This window comes from Rhea pennata, chromosome 1 (genome assembly GCF_028389875.1).
Source record: "Rhea pennata isolate bPtePen1 chromosome 1, bPtePen1.pri, whole genome shotgun sequence".
Lineage (NCBI taxonomy): Eukaryota > Metazoa > Chordata > Aves > Rheiformes > Rheidae > Rhea > Rhea pennata.
This window is the reverse complement of record NC_084663.1, coordinates 84,330,452-84,358,389: the sequence shown is the minus strand read 5'-3', so window position 1 is coordinate 84,358,389 and position 27,938 is coordinate 84,330,452. Positions and strand designations below refer to the sequence as shown.

At 42.9% G+C, this 27,938-nt stretch overlaps 1 long non-coding RNA gene across 1 annotated transcript; it reads right to left on the bottom strand.

Moving 5' to 3' along the window:
• Positions 1-1,470: 1,470 nt before the first annotated feature.
• LOC134137945 (uncharacterized) lies at positions 1,471-19,129 on the bottom strand. Its single transcript, XR_009957780.1, has 3 exons — positions 19,080-19,129; positions 2,943-2,984; positions 1,471-1,595 (listed from the first exon to the last, which is right to left on the bottom strand). It is a non-coding gene; the product is annotated as an uncharacterized LOC134137945 (long non-coding RNA).
• Between the last annotated feature and the right edge of the window lie 8,809 nt (positions 19,130-27,938).

The following is a 27,938-nucleotide window of genomic DNA, read 5'->3' as shown; positions in this document are numbered from 1 at the left end:
CAGGGAGGCACCAATCTGGATGTCATGTACAGTGGAGGATACTGAGTTTTAATTGTGCAGCTGAGGACATTACCTTGACATGGATCACAGCTGGCTTTAGTAAACTGGGGGTGAAATCACTTTGGTGTATGCACATAGAAGGAACAACAGCAGCAGGATATGAAAGTTACAGCAAAAAGAGGCTTTCTATTGCTCCATATTTACTATATTTTTTCCAGTTTAGCAATATGTAACATTCCAACATTAATCATAAAACTTCCTGTGTTCCAAACTGTATATAAAAATATAACAATAAGTTTACAATGCTAGGGAGTAAACCAAATAATCCATGTACAGAGATGTGTCCAGTCAGCCACTGAGACCTATCTGAGGTGGCAGAAACTGCAAAATGAGTTAGTTGGCTTCAGTGCAAAGTAAAATGAATCAGGTTCCTTTTACTCCCTGCTAATTATCATGAAGTTAGGAGTTGAGGGTTGATCTTTAAACACTTCCAAACCCCAACACCACAATGCAGGCAGAGTACCATCTAACTCAACAGAGCTGTTCTTTATCTGCTCCTGTGTGTCTGCAAACAGAATTAAGCAGCTGGGGGAGGCGAGGGGGAGGTAAGGAATTGGTATTCCCAGGGAAGCCACATTCCCATGGTGCTGTTTTCTTCCCCTAGGTTGTCATGACTCCTGATTTACATGCACTTTTGACCTCTTGCAGCCTCACTGAGCATCCCCTGAGCCCTGTTCTCAAAGCCTTTAACCATTCCTATAAACCAGAACTGAATCATGCACCTCTACTCTCACACAGTGCAAGCTGTTTCCCCTTGTGCTCCTTTGTAAATACCTCAGGATGTCAGCTCCAGCAAGGCAGCTCTGCTTCTGCTGGCAGCAATGACAGTGTCAATTTTCTTAAAGGCTTAGAACATATCTTAAAACAATAAAATAGAACAGACCATCTTGGGGCCATATGTCCTGCAGTCCCTTGCTCTGAAACCTCTGAGGTAGAAGACCTCCCACCCTTACCATTTGCTCTTGCTCTGCACTTTGGCAAAGTCCAGTCAAAACTGGATTTGCTTTGCAGCTGTGCTGGAGCCATTGTTTGAGCGGTTCTGCTGTATAGTCTGACCAGCTAATCCAGTTCCTAATTAAAAAAACATTTCTCTCTGAATCTATCGAAGGGGAGGATTCTTCAAATGTTTTCTAAGACTTTCTCTCCTCCTTCATCCTTCTGCTCCCAAGTGCAGGTCACTTGACTCTTTATATCCTGTTATGTGCCAGTTCCTAGATCTGGTTAAAAAAAAAAAAAAAAGGAAAAACAAACAGTTTGATGGAGGTGGGGCCAGCTACGATAATATCCTCTCCTATAAAAGGCATTCTGGGTTTGAGGTCACTGACTTTTTATGTTTAGTAATTACTTTCTCCATCCTGTTCTTCTTAAACAGAGCCCATTTATTAAGTAGGTTAGTAGATTTTCTTTTTTTTTCTTTTTTTTTTCCTCCAGTTTGGCTGCTCCTAAAGGTTTTCTAGGGGAGAGCCAGACCACCATATAACGAATTTAAGCTTACTCCCAGTTGCTATGTCTTTCCCAGTCATCTTTCACAGGCCCTGGAAAATAGCACATGGATCTGTGTTAGAAGTAGTTAACATTGACTTAGATAAAAACATTCATACACAATCCCATACATACTGAGAAATTATTTTCCCTCTCCGATCCAGTCACATACATACTTCAGTATTCTTATCCTTCATACAGAAATTCTTATAGTAGTGTCACATAATGCATTTAGATTATGGAAGAATCATAGATCACGCAGGCACTGTTATGAAGCTGGTCTTAGCCAATGTTCACCTTGGTTATGTTCCATCTGCGATAGGCACAGAAGATGAAAGACCTGCTCCTGCCAGCAGCTTGGCCTTCTAGCTCAAGCAGTTACAGGCCAGTGAGAGCTCTAGGCAAAGATTTCATCTTCTAACCAAGAAACCACAGCACTATATGTGTATTTGTGGCTGTTGGTCCCTGACACTGATCTTCTCTGTGTCTGAGAAATGATGCAGAATTCAGAATGAGTGCCCATATTTCTGTAGGAAAGGCACTGGAAAAAAGCATCTCTCAGTAGCAAGATGAAAATTAGATTTGCCCAGCTAAGAGACAGGAAGAGGTCATATTCTATCTAGCCACTCTTTCTCTCAGTCTTTGTGGAAGAAATGCATAGTACCTGAGGTAGTGAAGGGGATAAATGAATTCCTTTGCTGACAGAAATAACTTCCACATTAAGGAACAGGAGACGAAGTGGAATTTACTACCTTCTGCCAGGAGCATTAGAAAATATCTCAAATCTTAGAGGAGCTATTGTGTTGAAGGCTGTCGCTGGGTTTGATTTTAAGTTTCACAAGGAATCTTTCATCACAGAATTTCTTTGTATCTCACTTCTGGGAAGCTTTACCTAATCTAATCACTCCGCTTTAAAATATTCTCCTGCTACTTTTGCAACTTCTAATACTTTCCTCTTTCTTAGAGAATTCATCTCCATCTTTAAATCTTTGCTCTTTCAACAGTTCAGAGACTATTAATTTGTCTTCTCGTAGAGCCAATATAGTCCAAGTGGGGAGGTAGAGCATAGATAAAGAGCTTTATTTGTGTGTGTTTGTGTGTGTGTCAAGCTGGACTATTAGAGATCAAAAGTTTCTCCATATACCATAACCAGTCAGGAGGTTGTTTCTATGTTACATCAGCCTACAATACGCTGTCCTAATTGCTAGAACAAGCTGCAAGTGGCTGTAAAACTTCCTCATTGTGTAGCAACCATGTCAGTGCCAGGAAGCTGCTTGTAATGGCCGAGTGCAGGAGCTCTATCAAACAAATTTCTGCTCAACCTCTTGCATTGTGCCCACAGCCCCTGCACAGCCTCTGGGCAACTGCAGATGGTGCAAAGGAGGGATAAGAGGACAAACCTTACTTAGCCAAACTGTATGTGCTTTTCTCTCCTTCCTCCCCTGGAAAAAAAAAAAGAAGAGTTAAAAAAGCTTCCTCTTCTTTGAATTCTCTCCAGTTTGTTAATTTAGATAATAAAATATCTTCCTCCTTACTATTTTACATGTGATGAATAACAGGTTACAGTATTTATATTTGTGAATATGTCTGGCAAATCTCCTTGAGGTAAATGTCTTCTCAGAGGTACATAACATTTTTGCTCAGCTGCTGGACAGCAAAGTGTGTCCTATCAAATTTCTATGGTCATTTGCCTTAGGGGCTAGATTCTATGAAAATAATGTGGCAGACCTGGTACAATGTTGTCCAATATGAATCCACCCTGATGTTTAAGTATTTCTTGTACTGATGTGTGTTCAGTCTATATTGATTTTATTGGCTTGAGGTAACCTGCATACAAAGGAACCTTCTCTGTTTCCATAGCAGCAAAGGTATTGGTTAGAATAGCTAGCCTTATTACAGAACAGATGCCTTTCATGCAACAGGAAATACAAATCCCCCCCACCATTATATGGCTATATTAATTACACTAGATGACTTTGGCTTCATTTTTGAAGAGAAAGAATATTCACTTTTACTATAGAGTGCTAATGCACATAACTATGATAATGGCCTTGCTCATGCTACAGCCTCTTTGCACTTATGAGAATGTTTAAAGTAGAAAATAATTTCTAGTAACAACATGCTTACAAAAAAAAAAAAAAAAAAAAAAAAGTATGCAAGCATCTGAGATCAACAATAGTTGTGCATTTAAGACCAGTAGCCCAGTACTTGGAGACATGCATTCAGCCTCAAAGATGTCCTCTTTCCATACCTTGGGGTAATTTCTTTCATTTCACTGCCCCTCAACTTCTTATATAGGGGAAAAATAGTATTTTCTTTATCCAGTTAGCTTGAAGCAAAGAATGCATTTGTCCCTAATACAGATTTTTTTTTTTGAGGTTTGTATCTGCTGCCATAATAGTAAATTATATCTATCTATTTATCTATCTCCTTAGGGTTCCTTTCAAAGGATGTCCTCAAAACTGAATAACAAAACAGTAAAAAACAGCACCATTAAAGCTGCCTCAGCAAACTTAATTTTGTGTGCATACATGTGAGCTTATTACCAAAAGCAACTATGGAGTCAAAGCATGATGCTTTGAGCGGCTGTCTGTGGACTTTCTCTTTTTATTTTTCCAGTTATAACAACAACAGCAGAAGCAAAGAGATAAGATAACCACTTAAAAATTTTTGGCCCATGAAATAGTGACCTGTACAATCAGAGTAGTCCTGCTGAAAATGATCAAGTCCAGATGACCATCAAACCCAGATATAGTCCTCAGAAGGTAGAAGATTTCTCCTTTGGCCATGCTTTGACTCCAGTCTCTTTTTCTTGGGTAATAGCTTTTATTGTTAGGGTCCCCCAACAGGAGCTGTAGAAAACTCCCATCTGCACTTGCTAGGTCTAGTGTAATGTTTCTGGTCATATTTATTTGTTTGTTTGTTAATGGCTTGCTTTATATCTTAAAGACATAGACATCACTCAGTCTTCACCAACATATTCAGCAGCATATCTTATTGAAATTAAATATAATCATCTTAACAATCAGAATACACAGTCAGTCTAAGTCATGTATATTTCTGCCTGTGGCACTTTCGTGGTTGCTGCAGTGTGGCGCCCTGTAAGCACCTTGACTGGAGCAGTTCCAGCTGGCTGCTTAAATACTCACACTGAGGTCTGGCAAGAGTGAACCTCTCCTTGCTAGTAGGTGCATGGCCCTTGGTTCATCCCTCAAATATTTATCAAGCCCAATCCTGAAAATAGAGTGCTCATGTGCATCTCTGCAGTGCCTGAGCGCTTTGCAACATTAGTCTAAGGATTACTATCTCAGTGACCATAATATTCTTCTGAGATAGTCTTTATGTACGTTATCACTTGAGCTATTTGTGTGTGACATGCTGAACTGTTACTTACACAGGAATTACTGATGTGCTTCCACAGAGTCCTTCATAGCTATTTTGGACAGCAGACACTTAACATCTCTGCATTCAGCTTGCATTCAGTAGGGGAGTTACCTACAGGTTATGGTCTCCTTTGTCCACAGGATGGTCTATTTCTTGTCTTCTGGCTCCTGACTCCATTGGCTCTTCAAGCCACCTTTTTCCCCATAAAATTCTTTGTTCCTATCATCTACTATCTCAGCTCCAGCAGAAAACTGTAGTCTGCAAGAGAGCTCATATTCTTGTGCTCAGCTCCTGACAGCCAGAAAGAACACACTCAGGAAGGAATATCTGTATGCTTATAGAATCACAGAATGGCTGAGGTTGGAAGGGACCTCTGGGAATCACCTAGTCCAAGCAGGGTCATCTAGAGCAGGTTTCCCAGAACTTTGTCCAGAGAGCTTTTAAATATCTCCAAGGATAGAGACTCCATGACTTCTCTGGGCAACCTAATCCAGCGCTCTGTCACCCTCACAGTAAAGATTTTTTTTTTCTTAGATTCAGACAGACTTTCCTGTGTTTCAGTTTGTGCCCATTGCTTCTTCCCTGTCACTGGACATGACTGAAGAGTCTGGCCCCATCCTCTTTACACCTTCCCTTCAGATATTTAAACGTGTTGATAAACAGTCCCATCTCTGTCAACCTTTTCAGAGAATCACAGAATCAGCAAGGTAGGAAGTGACCTCTGGAGATCATCTAGTCCAACCTCCCTGCTCAAGCACGGTCACCTACAGCATGTTAGACAGGGTTGCATCCACGTGGGCTTTGAATATCTCCAGAGAAGGAGACTCCACAATCTCTCTGGGCAACCCAGTCCAGGGCTCTGTCACTCTCACAGGGAAGAAATTCCCCCTCACGTTCAGACAGAACTTCCTGTGGTTCCTGTGGTTTCTGCCCATGCCTCTTGTCCTGTCACACGGGACAACTGAAAGCAGTTTGTCCTCGTCCCCTTGACACCCTCCCTTCAGGTACTTGTAGACATTGATAAGATCCCCCCTCAGCCTTCTCTTCTCCAGGCTAAACAGGCCCAGCTCTTGCAGCCTTTCCTCACAGGGCAGGTGCTCCAGCCCTCTGATCATCTTTGTAGCCCTACACTGGACTCTCTCCAGTAGCTCCATGTCTCTCTCGTACTGGGGAGCCCAGAACTGGACACAGTACTCGAGATGCGACCTCACCAGGGCTGAGTAGAGGGGCAGGATCACCTCCCTCGACCTGTTGGCAACACTCTTCCCAATGCACCCAATGATACCATTGGCCTTCCTGTCCACAAGGGCACATTGCTGGCTCATGGTCAACTTGTCGTCCACCAGCACTCCCAGGTCCTTCTCCACAGAGCTGCTTTCCGGCAGGTCAGCCTCCAGCCTGTACTGGTGCATAGGGTTATTCCTCCATAGGTGCAGGACCCTGCACTTGCCCTTGTTGAACTCTGTGAGGTTCCTCTCCACCCAACTCTCCAGCCTGTCCAGGTCTCTCTGAATGGCAGCACAGCCCTCAGGGGGATCAGCCACTCCTCGCAGCTTGGTATCATCAGCAAACCTGCTGAGGAGGCACTCTGTCCCTTCATCCGGGTCATTAATGAATAAGTTGATCAGAATAGGACCCAGTACTGAGCCCTGGGGGACTCCACTAGCTACAGGCCTCCAACTAGGCTCCACGCCACCGGTGATGACCCTCTCAGCTCTGCCCTTCAGCCAGTTCTCCATCCACCGCGCTGTCCACTTATCTGACCCGCACTTCCTGAGCTTATCTATGAGGATGTTATGGGAGACAGCGTCAAAAGCCTTGCTTAAGTTAAGGTAGACAACATCCACTGCTCTCCCCTCCTCTCCCCATCCAGTCATTCCATCCTAGATGGCTACTAGATTGGTTAAGCAGGATTTCCCCTTGGTGAATCCATGCTGACTACTCCTGATCACCTTTTCCTCCATATGCCTGCAGATGACATCTGGAATGAGCTGTTCTATCACCTTTCCAGGGATGGAGTTGAGGCTGACTGGCCTATAGTTGCCTTGGTGCTCCTTCTTGCCCTTTTTGAAGACTGGAGTGACACTGGCTTTCTTCCAGTCCTCAGGCACCTCTCCAGTTCTCCAGGACCTTTCAAAGATGATGGAGAGCAGCCTGGCAACAACATCCGCCAGCTCCCTCAGTACCTGTGGGTGCTTCCCATCTCAGCCCATGGATTTGTGAATGTCAAGCTTGCCCAGAAGGTCTCTAATCCTATCCTCCTCAACCAAAGGAAAGTCTTCCCTTCTGCAGACTTTCTCCCTCACATTTAGGCTGCGGGATTCTTGAGGGCTGTCCTTAGCAGTGAGGACTAAGCAAAGAAGGCATTCAGTAATTCTGCCTTCTCTGTATGCCTTGTCACCAGGGCCTCCCCCCATTCAGTAGCAGGCGCACATTTTCCCTAGTCCTCCTCTTGCTGCTGATGTATTTGAAGAAACCCTTCTTGTTGTCCTTGACATCCCTTGCAAGACTCATTTCCAACAGGGCCTTAGTGTTCTTTAACACATCTCTACATACTCTGACTGCATTCCTATAATTCTCCCAAGTAGTCTGTCCCCTCTTCCACATTCTGTGTATTTTCTTCTTCTGTCTGAATTTGGCCAAGAGCTCCTTGCTCATCCATGCAGGTCTCCTGCCACTTTTGCTGCACTTCTTACTCATAGGGATGCACCGCTCTTGAACTCCTTGCTCACCCATGCAGGTCTCCTGCCCCTTTTGCTGCACTTCTTACTCATACGGATGCACCACTCTTGAGCTTGAAGGAAGTGATGTTTGAATATTAGCCAGGATAATCTTTCTCATATGAGAGATGCTCCAGTTCCTCAGTCATCTTAGTGGCCCTTCGCTGGACTCACTCCAGTACCTCCATATCTTTCCTATACCAGGGAGCCCAGAACTGGACACAATTCTCCAGATGCAACCTCGCCAGGGCTGAGGGGAAGGACCATCTCCCTTGACTGCAACGTTCTCCTAATGCAGCCCAAGATACCGTTTGCCTCCTTGGCCACAAAGGCACATTGCTGGCTCATGGTCAACTTGCTATCCACCAGCACCCCAGCTCCTTCTCTGCAGAGTGGCTTTCCAGCAGGTCAGCCCCCAATCTGCACTGGTGCACTGGTGCACTGGTGCATGAGGTTATTGCTCCCGAAATGCAGGACCCTGCACTTGCCTTTATTGAACTTCATGAAGATCCTGTCTTCCCATCTCTCAAGCCTGTTAAGATTCCTCTGAACGGCAGCACAGCCCCCTGGAGTATCAGCCACCACTGTTCCTAGTTTTGCATCCTCAGCAAGCTTGCTGCTGATATGATTTGCCCTATCATCCAGTGAAAGGCTGAACAGTACCGGCCCCAGTAATGGCCCCTGGGGGGGGGGGGGGGCACCACTAACTAGAGGCCTCCAACTAGACTCTGTACCATTGATGACAACCCTCTGAGCTCTGTCTTTCAGCAAGTTCTCAGTCCCACACTTTCTGAGCTTACCTATGAGGATGTTATGGGATATAGCGTCAAAAGCCTTGCTGAAGTCAAGACAACATCCACTGCTGTCCCCTCATCTACCCAGCCAGTCATTCCATTATAGAAGACTATTAGATTGGTTAAGCATGATTTCCCCTCTGTGAATCCATGCTGACAACTCCCAGTCACCTTATCCTTCACGTCTGGAAAGGGTATACAGAATTAGCTGCTCTGTCACCTTCCAAGGGATCAAGGTGGGGCTGACTGGCCTGTCTTCACTTGAAGACTGTAGTAACATTAGCTTTCTTCCAGTCTGCAGGCACCTCTCCTGATCTCCATGACCTTTCCAAGATGATTGAGAGTGGCCTTGCAATGACATTGGCCAGCTCCCTCAGCACACACGGGTGCATCCCATCAGGGTCTGTGGACTTGTGGATGTCCAGTTTGCGTAAGTGATCCCTAACCCAATCTTGCTCCACCACAGCAAACTTTTCCTTTCTTCAGACTTTCTTCCTGGTCTCCATGGTCAGGGAGTTCTGAAGACCAGTCTTGCCGGTAAAGAATGAGGCAAAGAAGGCATTCAGTACCTGAGCCTTTTCTGTATCTTTTGTCACCAGGGCCCCTTTCCCCATTCAGCAGCAGGTCCACTTTTCCCCTCGTCTTCCTTTTCCTACTGATAAACTTACAGAAGTCCTTCTTGCTGTCTTTAACATCCCTCACCAGATTAAATTACAGATGAGCTTTCCTAGCCCCATCCATGCATGCTCAAATGATGTCCCTATATTCCTCCCAGGTTACCTGTCCCTGCTTCTGCATACTTCCATTTATGCCTGAGTTTTGCCTTGAGCTCCCTGTTCATCTGTGCAGGCCTCCTGCCACCTTTGCCCCACTTCCTGTGCTTGATAGGATGGATCATTCTTGAACTTGGAGGAGGTGATCCTTGGATATCAACCAGCTTTCTTAGACCTCTCTTCTCTCTAGGGCCCTAGTGGGATCCTATGGGATTCCTCCAAGTAGGTCCCTGAAGAGGCCTAATTCTTTTCTTCTCAAGTCCAGCATTGTGATGCTGCTTTTTGCCCTGCTCCCTCCTCTCAAGATTCTACACTCCACCATCTCATGGTCACTGTAGCCAAGGTTACCCCCAGCCTTCACATCTCCAACCAGCCCTTCCTTGTTTGTAAGTACAAGGTCCAGCAGAGCTCCTCTCCTCATTAGCTTCTCTATTACCTGTGTCAGGAATTTGTCATCTGTGCTCTCCAGGAGCCTCCTGAATTGCTTGTGCCCTGCTATGTTGTCCCTCCAGCAGATATCTGGGCAGTTGAAGTCCCCCATGAGGACCAGGGACTCTGAACATGAGGCTACTTCCAGCTGTCTGTAGAAGGCCTCATCTTCTACTTCCTCCTGATCAGGTGACCTGTAGCAAACACCCACAACATCACCCATATTGATCAGCTCCTTAATCCTTATCCATAAGCTCTCAGTTGGCTCTCATCCACTCTAGGTAGAGCTCCAAACATTGCAACTGCTCTCACATAAATGGTGAGTCCCGCCACCTCGCCTTTCTGGCCTGTCCTTCCTAAAGAACCTGTAACCATCCATTGCAACACTCCAGTCATGTGATCTATCCCACCACACATCCATGATCCCAGGAGGATCATAGTCCCGCAACTGCATGCAAATCTGAATCCTCCTGTTTAGTCCCTATGTGGCATGCATTAGTGTTCAGGCACTTCAGAAAGACAAAGTGTGTTGCTTTCCCAGAAAGGGTTTGAGAAGTTTCCCCATAATATTATCTTGTAGGCACTACCTTGCCTACATGCAAATGCTTCAGGCATCCCACTTAAGCCCACTTAAGATTATATGTTCCTTTTTGTTTACATCACTCTAGGGCCTTTGCTCATCAACCCTGTCCATCACTCCCTCACATGGCTGCTGGTACCATTCCCCCTCCATTGTTCCTAATTTAAAACCTTCCTTAGCAGGTTGGCCAACCTGTTGACAAAGACACTTTTGCCCCATTTAGTGAGGTGGACCCATCTCTCCCAAGCAAACATCAATCCTCAAACAGGGTCCCATGGTCATAGAAACCAAAATGCTTTTGTCAACACCAGCTGCACAGTCAACTGTTGACATACAGTATCTGTCCACTACCACTCATGTCCTTCCCTCTCACTCATAGGATTGAGGAGAAAACCACCTGAGCCCTCATACAACCCTAACATCGCCCCTAGAGCTATGTAGCCACATTTGATACTTTCCAAGTTGCCCTTGGCAGCATCATTAGTGCCCACATGAAAGAGCAGCAATGGGTAAGAGTCAGAGGGCCAAACAAGCCTTAGCAGTCTCTCCACAACATCTGGTATCTGAACCTTTGGAAAGCAGTAAACCTCAAGGTCAGCTTGTTAGATGGGTGCCTCCATTGCTTGCAGCAGGGAGTGCTTGCTGATTTCTCCTAGTGTTTCTGTGTGGCTCAGAGTCTGTTGGCCCAGATACTTTACTTGAAAGCACACTCGGCTCCTCCTTAGCTCTGAGGGCAGTGAACATGTTCCATAGCTGCTAACCTTCTAGTGGAGCAGAAGCCTTCCTCCTGGTATGAGAAGTCACCATCTTCCAGCCTTCACCTTCCTCAGAGTTTCTCCTTGTCATCCCACTAGGCACATGCTCTACCTGTGTCTCCACTGCCAACAAGGGTTGAGGCTCTTGAAGCTGTATGGTCTCCAAGAACATCCCATCTATCTCCCTTTCATCCTTTCTGCTGCTGCACAGTCATCTGACTTCCTCCTGTAACTCCTTTACTTGGCAACACACCTCTTCAACAACAGCACATCTCCTGCACAAAAGGAGAACTTCTGCCCCAGGCACTCCCTGCAGCCTGAGACTTGCAGAGCTGCATCCTGCATCTGAAGCTCTATCTGGGTCAAAGTCCTCTAGCAATGTAGGGACAGTTGCTGGGGAACATGTCCTACAGCACCTCACCACCATACCTGGGGAACATGCATGTTGGTCCGAACAGAGATGATGTCCCTTTCTTTGGACCCTGCTGCATAAACTACTGTGTCTATTGGCTATGCTCTAGGCCTGACTCTTATACAGGACTCACCCTAGCACTGCCTAGAAGGGTTCTTGGCCCCCTCTAATCATGGGTCAGCTGAAATAAAAGTCACCACACCCTCAGGGGCAGCCAACAGAGCTCCTTAGCAGCAGCTAGAGCTTGCTAGAACTTCCCAGAGGAAGTGGAAGTCTACTGTGGCTGTTCTTACCTGAATGTCCTTATCTGTTAGCAGCAGACACCCTCTAGTTCCTAAGATGGTTCCCAGGAATCACCCAACAATATCCACCAAAGTCCCCAGAAGATCTCAGCAGAGCCTAGAGACTGCTGCACAAACTACTGTGTCTGTTGGCTGCCTCTGTTAGCTGCTGGAGCACACTGTGTACTAATCAAATCTCTCAGGTTTTGCTTGCCAAATAAGTCTTTTATGGATATGAAATAGATTTGTTTTTTAGAATGCTTATTACTCAGCCAAATGTTACAAAATTTTCATTCAGTTAGTAAAAAGAAATACTTCTAATCCAAGAAGGATTCCCTGATAGTAGAGAGGCTTGTGTGCTCATTTATAGCAGCAAGAGGTCTGTTTGAACTGAATTCCCTATGCTCCCTGCTTCTTTTTTCCACAGTAAAGTGAAAGTAAATCTGATCAAGACCAATACTCAGTATGGATATTTTTCTGCTCAGACAAGTGTATAAAGAAATGGTTTTGGAATTTTGTGAAGGAATTTGGGTTAGAGATCCTTGGGGAAAACTTGACATCCACTAATCCATGGGATCCACCCATGAGTAATGAGGGAGCTGGCAGATGTTGCTAGGCCAATCTCCATCATCTTTAAAAGGTCATGGAGAACAGGAGAGGTGCCAGAGGACTGGAAGAAAGCCAGTGTCACTCCAGTCTTCAAAAAGGGCAAGACGGAATACTCAGTTTCCTGACCAAGGAAACTACAGGCCAGTCAGCCTCACTTCCATCCTTGGAAAGGTGATAGAAACTTCTCATCCATCCTCATCTCATCCTGGATGTCATCTGCAGGCATATGGAGGAAAAGAAGGTGATCAGGAGTAGTCAGAGGGGAGAGCAGTGGATGTTGTCTACCTTAACTTAAGCAAGGCTTTTGACGCTGTCTCCCATAACATCCTCATAGGTAAGCTCAGGAAGTGTGGGTCAGACAAGTGGACAGTGCGGTGGATTGAGAACCAGCTGAAAGGCAGAATTCAGAGGGTTGTCATCAGTGCTGCAGAGTCTAGTTGGAGGCCTGTAGCTAGTGGAGTCCCCCAGGGCTCAGTACTGGGGCCAACTTCTTCATCAATGACCTGGATGAGGGGATGGAGTGCATCCTCAGCAAGTTTGCTGATGATACCAAGCTGCGAGGAGTGGCTGATCCACCTGAGGGCTGTGCTGCCATTCAGAGAGACCTGGACAGGCTGGAGAGTTGGGTGGAGAGGAACCTCACAGAGTTCAACAAGGGCAAGTGCAGGGTCCTGCACCTAGGGAGGAATAACCCCATGCACCAGTACAGGCTGGAGGCTGACCTGCCGGAAAGCAGCTCTGTGGAGAAGGACCTGGGAGTGCTGGTGGACGACAAGTTGACCATGAGCCAGCAATGTGCCCTTGTGGACAGGAAGGCCAATGGTATCATTGGGTGCATTGGGAAGAGTGTTGCCAGCAGGTCGAGGGAGGTGATCCTGCCACTCTACATAGCCCTGGGGAAGCCACATCTCATGTACTGTATTCAGTTCTGGGCTCCCCAGTACAGGAGAGAGATGGAACTACTGGAGAGAGTCCAGCGCAGGGCTACAAAGATGATCAGAGGGCGGGAGGAAAGGCTGCAAGAGGTGGCCTGTTTAGCCTGGAGAAGACTGAGGGGGGGATCTTATCAGTGTCTACAAATACCTCAAGGAGAGGTGTCAAGGGGACGAGGACAAACTGCTTTCAGTTGTCCCGTGTGACAGGACATGAGGCAACAGGCATAACCTGAAACACAGGAAGTTCCGTCTGAACGTGAGGAAGAACTTCTTCCCTGTGAGAGTGACAGAGCCCTGGACCAGGTTGCCCAGAGAGGTTGTGAAGTCTCCTTCTCTGGAGATATTCAAAACCCATCTGGATGCGATCCTAACATGCTCTAGGTGACCCTGCTTGAGCAGGGGAGGTTGGACTAGATGATCTCCAGAAGTCCTTTCCAACCTCAACCATTCTGTTATTCTGTGAATTACCCAGCATTGTAACTCGTAGTAGAGAAGCAGCTTGGTGTACAAGATGCAACAACAGTCTTACAAACAGTGAAGGACTGGAAGTTTAATTGGAAGATAGAGGGGGATAGTAATACACCTAGGATTTGATGGATAACTATGCTGGTTTAAAAGTGTAATTTTGTTTTTCATTACAGATATCAGATTCCTTTGATTTCTTAGCCTTGTGGCTGTATACATGTATTGTGTCACCCAGTTTTGTAGTCTTTTGTGGTCTTGTTGGCTAGGCCATGCTATGATTTTAATGACAGCTAAGACTGTCTCATAATCTCATGACTTCAGCAGTCAGGGTTTTAATAAAAACAGAAAATAAATCAAAACTGAGATTCAGCTATGGGAAATGGCAATAGAGCTATTCTCATTATAGTGTGCCAGTCCCATGTGGATTCATACTAGAGTGCTGACTGTCAAGCATTGATTAGCTACATGGGTGAAGCTCCAAAGACCAAACCATTCCCTGGCATTGATCTTATCATTTGTAAACATTTGGAAAAGCACAGTGATTCTGAAAGCATCTGCAGTGAACTTACAAGTCACAAGTAATGAGCTTTGTGGTGACAGTTCTGCTCCATTCTGACTTTTCTTTGCCTCCTATTATTGGATGTTAAATACATCAAACACCATTTGTTGTCCAAAAGTTTAAGACTAAAGTTCTATTTGAAGGCATGAAGAAACAGCAAGGGATTGCTTTGTAAGGACTTCACTGGAAGGAAGACAGGTGAAGGAATACCAGGCAATAACATCTCTCAGGAGAGAGCTGCTGAGCTGGAGGGGACCCAGAGGCTTTTGAAGCAGACTAGATTAATGAGAGCAGAAAATGAGAAGAGGGGCTGAGAGGGAGTGGGAGGAGGACTAAAAAGAGCAATCTTGTGTGTGTCAGAATTATCTAGCTGGCAGGGTGGGAGAGAATGGGAGGGTGGGGGTTGTCCTGTGTTGCATGTAAAGACTTGTGGTTGTGGAGGGAATTATAGAGACACCTGCTCTCCTGGGAGACTGTTTGTGGCAGAAACTTTGCAAATATGAAGTCCCACCCAGAAGACAGGTAGAATTATCAAGAGCCTGAAGCAGGGAGCACCACAGTTGTTCCTAGCATCTGAGTCCTAACGTGTAACATTTCCTTCTTCAGGAGAGGTAGAAGTAAATAAGGAGACAGACACTGCATATGGAACAAAGATGAGAGAAGAAACGGTACGCTCATGGGGAATATGCGTACAACAGGGAACTGACAGTGTCTAAAGGGAGAAACAGCAGAAGCATAGGTCACTTAAGAAACACACTGGTCATACATGCCTACATGAATTAGCCCTGAGAGGGTGGAGTTCTTGCCAACAAAATATTCATTTAAAGTTTCATACATTGTTGACTTGATGAAGCTAGAAGCAATTCTTCCTCTATTTACCTGTGCATATGTAACAAGCTAAGCAGACAAGATTGTAGTTGTCCCAAGCAAAAGCTTTTTTTAAAGTAAAGCTGAAAATGGAAAATATATATTGACAATTCAGGGCAGATTATATTACAGGGGTCATATACTACTCCTAAATAAAATGTTTCAGGGCTTTAAAATATACACACATTATTCAGAATAGAAATTGGAATTGGAATTTCATACTGTTTTATGATTCTAAAAACTTCGTGCATAGACAAACATGATCTTTAAAAAAGCAGAATAAAAAAATAAAAGTAATTTAAACATGTTACTCCTTGAAAAAAAAAAGCATGGAGTTGAGATTGGATGTCTTGGCCTGAGTAATTACATTATGCAAAACTTGCATGAAATATGAAAGAATATAGTACACCAAGAAAATATACCATATTGATACTGAAAACAAATATGTATTATAGGAAATATCATCAATGTTAAGAGATTCCTCTAATGTGTTTGATTTCCAGTGCAGTTCTTTTTTTTGTTTGTTTGTCTACTGGAAATTTGGTCTAAGATTTTTTCGAACAGTACTTGTTCTAATGATCTGATTTCTTGTTTGTAACTACAAATAAGTACAATAGAACTTGATTTCTATAAGTTAGATTACTAAATAAACAAGGACTCTATTGGCAGCAACCTCCTACTACTCCATGAAAATGTAATAGAGACCCACAACAGGGAACATGAGCCATCCATATCTGATTGTAATTTAATCATTTGTGCGGACTGTTTTGCTTGACCTTAAATGTCATTTGTTGTTTGGGATTTTTTAATAGGAAATATTTAAAAATGGAAGAAAACGTGTACAACAAATAATTTCGATCATAGTTCTTCTATGTAAACAGTTTACTGGTGTGTTCTGTATAATGATTTCCCACAGATTTTGAAGCATAGAATCAATTTGCTTTACATAACTTTTTGCTTGTATTGGTGAACTGTGTATCAAGATATTAAACATCTTTATTTTTGCAAGAAAAGTTATCACTGAAAATCAAGTACAAATGTATCACTTGAACTCCATCAGCAGTTCAAATTCATGGCCTCTATACTCTAAAACTCTGCCCATATCAAAGCAAGAAACCAGTCTAAGGTGACTAGTGAACCAAGACAGTTTCTTCCTAATCTCATGCAGCTAATACTTGGTTATAGCCTCGTTTTATCCTCTAGTACTCACTAGTTACTCTAGTAACTCTGCTGGAAAAAAAGGGTTTCTTACTTGAGTTCAGGAACAAAATCACATTATTCAGTCCTGTCATTTTGCTCTCTGAATCTATGAAGCATTTTAAAGAGAACATCAAGCCTTTTACTAAAAAGGAGTTTTCCACCTTACTATAAATTATGTGAAGTTTGCATTCCTCCTGACACAGCTACAAGCATGGCAGTATTCTACAACAAAGCCAAAAAACCCAAAGAATTTGGGCAGCTGGCCAATTACTCCAATTCGAATGAAATAAAATGAAATTAATTACTCCAAATGGGCTTCATCCAAAAGATGAACCACTAGAGAACCACCGTTTATTATTTAAATGTCCTTGATGTTGCCACACAAAATCAATGCATTTTCTAAAACTTGGCCGTAAGCCCAAATATATAGGATCTTGTTAAGGTTGCACCATGCTAATGTCCTTTATTGACAAATCAGGTCAACCAAACCAGTCTGTGTGAGGGTGGAGGGGAAGATTAAGTCAAAGACAACAACTGCTTGTTTAGCTTCTCATTAGTGAGCTCCATTCCTCTGTAATACCACACTGTAATGGGATCAAGAGCTTTTTCTTAATCCACAGAAAGTACAATTCATGGGAAACTGTATCTTAAGAAAAAAATGCTTAATCTAAATTTCCACTGTAGAAGTTAGGGGCTACTCAGATTTTCAAAATATATAGGGTGCTAGGTGGTACCTTCTTTTAGAACAATATTAATATATTATGCAATACAGTAATTTAAATAAATAATCTTTAATATGTGGTAGTCATAGGTGAGCAGAGCTAAATCTAACCTGTATGCAGGTGCATTCTGTGGTTCCCTTCCAGTCTATGTGATGAGATATTTGCTTCATGTGTGTTGTCTGTTCCTCTTACCCAGACTACTGCTACCTAGGAGGAAAGGATGGGGCATGCTCGCATCTCATACTGCTAAGGAGTCAGGACATACAGCCAGAAGAGGCACTGGAAAGCACTTCTGGGTCCTGCAATTTAGATATAAGCCCTCTGTCCTGCACAGAAATAAGGTCTTTGATCTCAGGCGGTGGTAAGCTGGTATCTGAAGCTGTAAGAGCAAATGTTTGCTCCCTAGAAGACAGTTTCATAGGTGACTTCCAGTAGGCTGCAATATGATCAGAACTAGACTATCATAGACATGGTTTTAACCATTAGGATTTGGCGGCATGTCATTGAGGTGATTTCCAGAAATAAATGAGATAAAACTGAGGTTATGTTACCAGAAAAAGGGGAGAATCTTCATGCTGTTGAACTACGTGAGAAGCAGAATCTCATTCTTCGTGTGCATTCAATGTATGCCAGAGACTGATGGCAGTTGGATGACATCGGGGCAAAGTGAATAAGGAAACATCTGCCTGGGCAACACATGTGATGCCTATTGTCTGGTTAGATATTGTCTGTGTATAATGGAAGCATTACTAATAAGAAAAATAATAATAATTTGAATATTGTTTCATGTAATAAATGATAGATTCCTTCTCTTGGTCATCATCTGAATCAACCAACAACCACTACATGCAAATCAGTCTTTATATTCCAGAGCTTTAGTTCTCCTGCAACAGTGTGTGAGCTCAAAGGAGAGATGTACTGCTTGCCTTCAGAGATGGGAATTTCTGCAGTATCTTTGAGCTGGGGAGGATATGGAGAAAATGCCCCAACCAGGGAAGGAATTCTTCCTTAGAATTCTAATAAAACTTCCCACAGGAACAGAGGTCTACTGCAACCTTAGTGCTCAGCTCTGAGTACTCAATGTATGTTTTTGCATAGTAGGACAGGATGATGGGTTTGTGCTTAGCAAAGTGATCTACTATGTCTCTGACCTGACTGCAGAAGAATTTGTCCTGCTCAGCCACCTCCCTGCTCTGCCCATGTACCTCAGTTTCATTAAATGGCTGCCTTTGGTCCTAAATAAGACTTTAGTTTTGTTTCTTACACAGTATTTTGCTTCTGCCCAGTAGCCTCATCATCTTGTTGTTGTATTTGGTTCATGAAATACATCTGCAGCACTGCTACTCTGTAGCCCGCTTCCCACACTCTCCCTACCATAACCTCTCTGCTTATGTCTCTTATGCTTGCCCTAATGTACAAAATGCTTGAGTTCCAGCTGTCCTACTTTTCCATCACTTCAGTCCTGAACAATGGCATCTCTTAATAGTCCAGTTGCCTAAATACAGGATACCTCAGCAAACATCTGCAACAACAAATTCTACAAATTTAATCTGACATTCTCCAAACAGTTGCTTAGCTGAGTAGTCAAGGCTATTACAAGCGCAGCTCCCCCTTTTCTGTCTCTTGCTACACTTATCTACCTTCTAACATCCGATCTGATTTGATTCCACAAATCTTCCATGGGCTGATCCTGGACTACTAAGAGCAAGTGCCGTTCTCCCTTTGTGACAGCAGCCTTCCAAGAAAATGGATTTCATCAGGAGCAAATTACAGAAATTACAGAAATTACAGAAATTACAGAAATTGCAGAAGGCAGCAACAGAATCTTCCTTAAACTGGCCCAGAGATGTGAAAATTCTTACTACTAAAGATGCAAATATCTATGGCTTTAACACTGTGAAGACTCTTTCTTCATTGTAGTTTACCTGCAGTAACAACTCATTTCCATAAATGTAAATACTAGGTAAAAACATATGCAAAATATATAATATACATTAAAAAAACATGTAAATACCATCAGGGAAAAAAACACAAGGAGAAGTCAAGACTTACTGATTTAAACAATGTGGCTGCAGTCACTCAGACACTGGTGCAAATGTATGACTGCTTTCTAGCTTTCTGTATAACTTTATGGTGATGAAGTTAACAGGATGGAATAAAGGAAAGGATATCCAGGCAGAGTATCAGGGAAACACTTAAAGACAGAGAGATTTACTGAGCAATGAAGCAGACTTCCTAAGGGATGTGATGAAATCATCACTAAGAGTAGCTTTGAATTAGATCGGACAAAATGTTGGGAAATCTACTGTGGGAGCAGTAGGATACTTAGGACTTTCTGTCCTCATTATTTTTTGATATGACTGCTCTCTAGTGGTGGCTCTAATTATACTTAGTGGTAGACGAAGTAAGTTTTTGGCACTACTATAGTCAAAACATAACAAGATGGTGCAAGTCAAGAGTTCTGTTATATGGGAAAGCATGGAGTTGAACTAAAGAAGTTTGCTAAATCCTAAAGGCAGTTGTTAAACTCTGGAGATAGGACTCATAGGGAATATTACATAACCTTTGGGAATAAATATTTCCTACTTACACAAGTATTTGGCATATTTTTGAACTGTTTTCTAGACCTATTAGTGTAAAAATATGCCAGTGTTCTTCAGCCAGACCTTCCTTATTTGTTACTATTACAGACATTCTCATTCATGATTTTAACAGTTAATATGTTTCTACACTTACGATCAGACACATTTCCTTCCCATTTTCTCACAGATAATTCCATTGCCTCCATAGTTTGGTTTCATTGTACCTGTGTATGTAATTCTCCATGGCTTATGCAGAATGGCAATTTCTCAGCTTGCTTACTTAAATCACAGAATCTCTGCCATAAAGCTATATCAAAATCCAAGTAGCCAACAATTTCCTAAGATAGCAGACCTCTCTTCTAGGAGACCATCTGCAGCCTCTGTTTTAAGCACTGAGGATACTGAAATGCAGCCTTCACCACATGTGTACTTTAGCCCTACACTGAGCAGTCACTGAATGCAGAAATCTTCAGTTCTCCTTTTTTTTGTTCACCTTTTTCTTCATTCTTTGACTGCCCTGTGAATGATGTTCAGATGTAGACCCTGCAGCTGCCTCTGTGAAAATCTTCTGAGCAGCATAAAAAGTAGCTAATGAACATACTCAGTAGCTACGTATATTCCCTTTCTAGTTGTCTTTGCAAATAGCTATGTCCACAGCAAGCGTGCTAGGATTCAGCTAAAAAACTGTATTTTCTTTGGTCACAGGATACAAAGGGATGAGTATGAAGGCTGCACGAGTTCACAATGCCTGCAGTATTGGACCTTAGCAACCAGGCACTTGCTCTGTTTCGTAGTTGTCATGAGAATGGTACTACCATTCTCCAGTAGGAAAGGGAACTGGCTGCAGTGTTGAAATCTCCTACCAGGGCTGTGGCAGGGCAAAAAGGCCATCTCTTGCTGTCTACTCAGCAATGTGAGGTGGCTTTCAAAGCAGCTCTACTGACAGGGATTGTGGATGCTCCACTTGGAACTGGACACCATCTGAAGGATAAGAGCATTTTGAACATTTCACAGTGTGTTGAGGAAGTGATCCTTAGTTAGTTGGCTCTGAAATGTTAGTTATGTGCACATGTTCTTTCAGGAGCAGGAAGTGAGGTGACTGGGAGGGAAATAGGATTTTTTGAGAAACATGAATAGTGTTGAGGACTGTGTAATGTGTACTGGCAGATGTCCAGGAGAAACATCTGTTGTTCATGAGCAGTGAAGGGTTATATACTGAAGAAAGACAGAAGACAGCTATGTTTCCACTTACATTGCCTCTCCATAGGTCATCTAAAGCATGCAAGTGGTTTGCAAAAGTAGGTAGGTATTATTACTGTTCGGCAGGCAAGGGAGCAAAAGCGAAGAGCCACAATTCAAGTTTCTTGAAGTCAATTAGTGATTCAGAAGCAAGGAGTCCTTTGGCCTTGTGCTTAGGCTCACATTCTCCATCTTATCATGTACAAGGGAGACAGCAGCAGTGTTGCCAGCAAGAATTCAATCCAAAGCCTGGAGAAGTTTCCATCTGCTCAATTACTTTGGACAAGGACAATACTAGATGCATCTTACACAGTGGAGAGCCCATCATTCCCCAGTGGAAAAGTGACTGAGTTCCTGTCTTCTGGGACGTTCTCTGTAAAAACTAGGGAAGGCGGGCAGAGGAAAGGAAAATCTTAGTTTCTTACTGTTTAAAGCTCTTAGTAAGTAAGATGTGTCCTTTGCTCTCTAAAGGGGGAGCTTGGCATGCACTCCTCATCTTCAGATGCTTGTATGTATGTAATTCTTTCTGTATTTGCACCTCTGCTGCCTTATTTCTCTGGTTCACAAGCAGATCACACTCCCTATGAAGTGTAGGTATTCCCATTCACGTAAGAAAGAGTAGGGACAGGGAAATGGGGTGCCCAATAGCTCTTAAGTGCTGTAATCCATCACCATATGTTGCTGTCATAAGGTGCATCTGGCTTTCTAGGAAAAAGCAGTGGCAGTCTCATCACACCTAGCCAGATGTTGTAACCCCAGACATGCCAGTGGCCATCATCTTCCCAGGCTCAGTTTCTGATGGACTTCAATCTTGATATCTGTGTGTGATGGTTTTGTGATGGCCAGTTGATAATAAAGTCCCAGGGAGAATTCTGGCTATGTTGCATGCTTCTCATCACACAGGAAGTCTTTTTGCCCAGGTGCTCATCCCAGATGCAAGCCTAGCTGGGTACAGGTAGAGGAAAGGAAAAAGAAAAAAAAAGGGGGGGGGAGAAGAAGAAGAAGGGAAAAAAGAGTGGTTTAAGTGTTTAGTAAACATTTTTTCCCACAGAATTCTTCACCTCCCTCTACCTTTGTTTCCAAGGGTGTCAAATAAATATAGCAAAGCTGAGCAATACACAGACATCCCTAACATCCCTACACATGCAGTCCTTCATCTCACCACTCATTTCTCTGCTGCAATTCTGTGCACAGTTCTGTGCAACTCTACTATTGCCTCTTGCAATGTGCTCCTACTGCTTTCTGCCTGCCTCCAAGAGTGCAAAACATGGCTTCTGAACACTCCTACTCTTTCAATTTGCTCACACTTACATACTCTGCAGCCCCCAGAGTTCTGAAACAGCTTTGTCCAGGAGGAAAATGAAATGTGCATTATGGCTAGGAACAGCTCACAGTTCAGAACTCAGTGTGCTCCTCTACTCAACAGTCATCCTGATCACCAGTGCTCCATTATCACAGGAAAACCGTGGTGTTTATGGGGACAAATGAAGCCCAGGTCCTCTATTCAAGGAACCAGAGCTCATAGCTCGTATTTTGAAGGTTAATCTGTCCCATCCTTTGCTGACTGCAATCTGCTCCAAACATTCTCCATTCTTTCTGCCTATATTCTTCATTATTCTGTCCTTTCCTGCTCTTGTGTCACAAATCTGTCGACAGGCTTGAAATAAACAAATTAAGCCATTGCAGTCTTCATTTGGCTTTTAGGTTCTCCCTCTCTCCCTGTCAGTCAGTCTTTGACAAAAGTACATTAAAGACCCATAGACTGATTGACTATGCCCAATATATACTGAGGCTTCATTCTTGGTTGGTCCCAGGAACTCTCAGTAAATGGGAGATCAGTAGAAACCAATGGCATTCCTTTAAATGACACAGATACCAGAAGGCTTAGTTCAGTGCAACACACATGCGTAGAAATCCGAAAAACAAGACTATGATGCATGGAACATCATGCTTATTGATAAACCTTCTCAAACAGTTACAGTGGAGAGAAAGCTAGCCAATTGCCTCCTGAAGCATTTAATGCCTTCTTTGCCGGAAAAAATAACTTTCATGAAATGCAGCATTATGGAAGGGAATAGCAACCACAGAGATTTATAGAAACTATATTAAAAGCCTGCAGAATGTAAAAAAAAATTCTATATCTACTGTAGAATTTAATAGACGAGTCTTTTGCTGCAGCAAGACCACTTTCTCAACTCTCTAATTCTCATAAGAATTAGGAGAACAGAGAAATATAATGCAGGCTAATAAAAGCTGCCTGACAAAGCACTATGTAGGTATCTAGAGACATGCCTACATTTTATCCCACCAGATGTGTCTTTAGGGAGAGCAGTTTGAGATGCTTGAAATATTCTACCATCCTGGACATCTCAAGGTAAAGTCTTCAGAACAACCCTCTCTTTTTCAGCTAAGACTGACTACTAGAGTTCTAACTGCTATGTCACGTTTGTGTATCTACCTTTGTGATTCCAGTTCCTATGGTGACTGTCATACTTATTCTCAGATTTTGTCTGTTAAGACTGGAGGGAGGTGACTAGGCCCTGAATTGAGTTTAGATAGCTGAACAGAATGTAAGAATTTCTGATATGACATGACAAAGTGCTGGACATGAGAGAAAATAATGTAAGAAGCTGGCAAAAATATCTGATAGCACTAGGAGTGGTGGCTGGATTTTACAGGTGGGCATTTACGTGAGAAAAGGCAGAATTTTACAGGGGAAAACTGAAGGGGAGTATTGGATGCTTTTGGAGGATAAGAATCTTGTAAGGCCAACAATACCTAGATGATTGCATCAGTAATACCAAGTAAGTCTGATATTACCTAGGTAACTGTCAGAAATAACAAATTTGGGTACAGCTGTAGCAAAACTAGGACCAAGGAGGAAAAAAGTTATTAGCAGTGGGTTGTTTATCTGCAAGGGGACAAGGGCAGAAAAATTGAGGCATCAAGGTACATTAGGGAAGAACAAGCTTGGAAAAGAGGAAGAAGTGGGGGGGTGAAAAGGGCTGGCGGACTGCAAGTAGGCAGCTGATCTTGTCTGCTTGATAAGCTTGAAGCTTGTCTGGCCAAGTCCTGTCCCTAATCACTGCAGTCTATCCAACTGTCTTATTAAACCCTGTTCCTCTTTTTTTTGTGCAAGTGTGTTCTCTTTTATGTGTACATGTGTATGAGATCTGCTAATAATTTCAGGCTGTACTAGCTAAGAATTAGCAGATCGGCATCTTGAAAGACTTAAGGTCAGAGCTGGAGACTGGATGAAGTGGCCTATGGTAAGGGAATGGATTCTAGGCAGACATAAGGTCCAATCGGAGTTAGTGATCCAATGTGAGCGTGCATGTGAGGGAGGGTATGCATATGTCCTCCCCTGCCTGTGTTGCAGCAGGGGCAACACTGAGTCACACTATTGAAAGATATTCCAAAGTGCTTTAGCAGGGCATTTATCAGAAGCCCACAGCGGAAATTGCCCAGACTAACCTCTGCTAATGTCAACAGAGTATCAGAGTAGAAGTGCTCTCAAAGAAGAAAACCCACAATTGGCAGTTTGCCCATGTCTTTCTTTCTCTCTAGACCTAAGCCGAGATTTAGGGCTTTCCCCTCAGTCTCAGCGATCCTTCCTGAAGAGGGATGTGCTGCATAGCTTTGATCAATTTTCACAGCTGTCTATTATGGTATTGTGATCAGAGAATGATTTCAGTCAGGGCTGCAGGAGGAAAACTCCTCACTGGAGGACATCTGCAGATAAACAAAAAAGAATCAAGACTTCCTGCCTTCCTAGGCAATATCACCAAACCAACCCTAAACTAAATATACTTAAAAGACTACTGGCACCTAGCACTTCCTAACCTGAAAGCTTTCTGAATTCCTTTCTTATTTCCTGCTTTGAGGAGAGGACATCTTAGGCTCAATCAGAAGCGATGGACTTAACATCTCAATCACTGACAAAAGCTTCTGTTCTGAAATTCACATGGCAGGCTAGAAAATCATTTCTCACTATTGGCCTCAAGCTGAGAACTCACTTGTGCTAGGCAAAGACAGAATTGCAGGTTAGGGAGTCCAGTGTTCTACCTCAGAAGAACTGAAATAAATAATTAAGTGCTTTTAATGTCTTATGAGAGACATTCAAACCAAAGTACATACGTTTAAGCAAATAATCTCTAACAAGAGCACATAAGAGAAGGTAACTAAAATTCTTAAAGGGTACCTAGCTAAATCTATGTTTTTGCATTTATGGTGGAAAGGAGAAATTTTGAGCGGAAATTTATTTGCCTTTACAAAATACAGAAACAAGTCTCTTTGTGATGTTTTAGAGTAGGTTAGTATTCTTCTAACTTGTAAAGTCAGGATTTATCTATCAGCAGCAGGAAAAGATATTTGATATGAAGTAAGGGGTTGAGTAACCAAATCTTAATGTGGTGAAGTCAAAGGGCCTGAGCAATACGGAAAGTAGTCTAATGAGCCACAGGATCAGATGATCCACAGATCATAATGATTCACAGGAAAAGCACCACGCTGTTGGTACTATCATACAGGTGAGAAAATTTGGTGATAGGAACAAGAGCTTTCAGCCCTTTTTCTAAATTCTCCCTATGATTCAGATTCTCAGTCCTTTGAAGATGTAGGTAGTGATAGCAGGAAGCAGTGGGATTTTGGTACTAAGTGTTCCCATTAAACAGGAGTACGCTAGAATGAGTCGTTTTCCTGAAGATACACAAAAAAGAAAGATTAGAGGAGCTTTGTAAAGCCATACTTGTTCTTCTCTTTTCTCAAATAAGTAACTTTTGCTAAAAATCAGTGCAAATAGATAAACAATGACAACAGGTAATTCAACACTAGATTCCCACTAATCTTGAGTATACCTGTTGCTTGTGATTGAAAACAGAAGCTTAAAGGAACTTAGAACATAATTAGCTATCTTTGTGCATCATATATTAGGTTTAAGTTTCACCCAGTAGAATTAAAACAAAAATAAGATCCTGCAGTGCAAAGCATAAACCAACAGTTGACTAGCAGAAGTTAAAAAAAAAAAAAAAAAATCCCACAGATCTGTGGGGATCTCTACCTTGCCAAATATAGGTTTGCTACATTTTCTTGGATGTTTTGTACCAGCCAGATCTTTGGGCATGACAGACCAGAGATGAGATGCGTAGTCTTCATTAAGCACATCCTGAATTCCAGATAGAGGACAAGAGGTAGTGCACCTTCCCTCAGTATCTCTATTAGTTCTTTCTCATGATACATTGGTGAGATAAATCCCTTTATTGTATGTCTAGCCTCTCTCTTCCCTTTGGCTTTGATTTCCTTTTTCTATATGCCATTTCATGTTCCTTGACTGCTCAAAAAAAATTTTTTTGTTTCTGCCCTCAGTGTTTTAGGTAGGGCAAAGAGTCCCCGTGAAATCACGGTGCCTGAGGGAAGAGAAAAATGCAGAAGAGAGAAGTGTCATTAGACAGCTCATGAGAGACTTTCATAGACCATCATTGCCACAGTGCCCAGGAAGCTCAGATTCTAACACTTAACTTTGTAGTATCCTTTCAGACAAGATAGTTCTACTATCCTCTTGTAAAATCTAACATATACATTAAACAGTTTGCCCAGGTCACTGTTATGGTTGCTCAGCCTACTACTGAAACCATTTGAACCGTCTCTTCTCTCAAAGCATCACCTGCCTACAACCTGTTTCCTCCTGAGGTAGAGTAGAACTAAATGCATCCTCTCCCCATTGATCCTGTCCCCTCTCAAATTAACCTGGCCCAGAATTAAGATGCAGGGCTAAAGAACATTCATTAGGCAAGCAAAAGCAATTATTCACTCTATGGCCCAGCCTGAACACACTGCTAAAAGGCAGCAATACAAAGCGAGAAGGGTGAAAATTCAGCAGGTGCACTGCTGATCCTGAATCTTGACAACAGTAAAGACAATACTCGTCTGTGTTCCCACACAAGCTTTATTAAGTAGGTAGTGACCACAAACTGTGTTTGCTTGAAGTGCATGAGCCATCATTTGTCTGTAAGCAGAAGAATAACATCTTTTATGTGGCACTTTCCTCCTGTGATGTGAGCTGCAGAGAACCAAGATGAGCTGCCCTGTTGCACAATTCACTAAGAGGTCACTTTTCAGTGAAAATATCAGCATCTGCTTTACAGGTTCTCTTTTACCATTTCAACTGATGATTGTAATGAGGGCCATTTTAACCATTCAATAGAAGTCAGTCTTACTGCAACAATGACTCTACCTAGTCCTCTAAGTACATAATAGTAGGACTCTGGAACCAGAGGAGTTAGAGCGTGATCCAAGAGCAAAAGCTCTTCGTCATTCTAACCTTGAGAAAGGAGCTGTGAGAGGAAGCTGGACCAAGAATTTATGCTGCAATTTAGAAAACCTGTTTCAGTATAACTTGAGTAGTCACTTAGTCACATACAGAGCTCTTCCCCAGCAACATTTGGGGCAGTCTAGGCCAGCGTGTTTCTGAAGTGAAAGAAAAAAGGTATTTTGGGGCTCTCATCCAGAGTGGAAGAGTACAGAAGTGGAACATATGGAGGACACTAAGCCAAACCCTTTACCAGCCCAAATATTCCCATAATAAACCTACAAGAATAAAGTTATTATTAAAATTAAAGGCTAGTTTAAGGCATGTACAGTATTTACAGCCATTAAAACTGCACTAAGAGGGGAACAAAGTGAAGGGAAATAAGGACAGAGCTAGGAAGAAGTTCCCACGCCCTTTCCTATCAGATGTAACTGAGAAATGTGTCTTTATCTCCTCTGATCTCTTCAGTAGCAAAGGCCATTCAGTGCCTACCTAGATGTTCTCCTGATAATCTATTTCCAGGGACTCATCTCTAGCACAAGGTTAGAGAGGTTCCATCTTGTCCCACATAATAGTTTATTGCAGCTCATAAAAGGGAGCTTATAGCAGCCAATGGGCCTGTCTCCCACCTAGCAGGAGTCAATAATGCCCTATATTCTCAGGGGTGAGGGAACTAGTCAAAAGCAGATATTGGACATCTTCTTAAACTGTGTGAACAGATTTCAGAAGAGGAGTGTGCTTTCTGCAATATCAGCATAAGCCAGTTTCAGCCCTTGGGCCAGT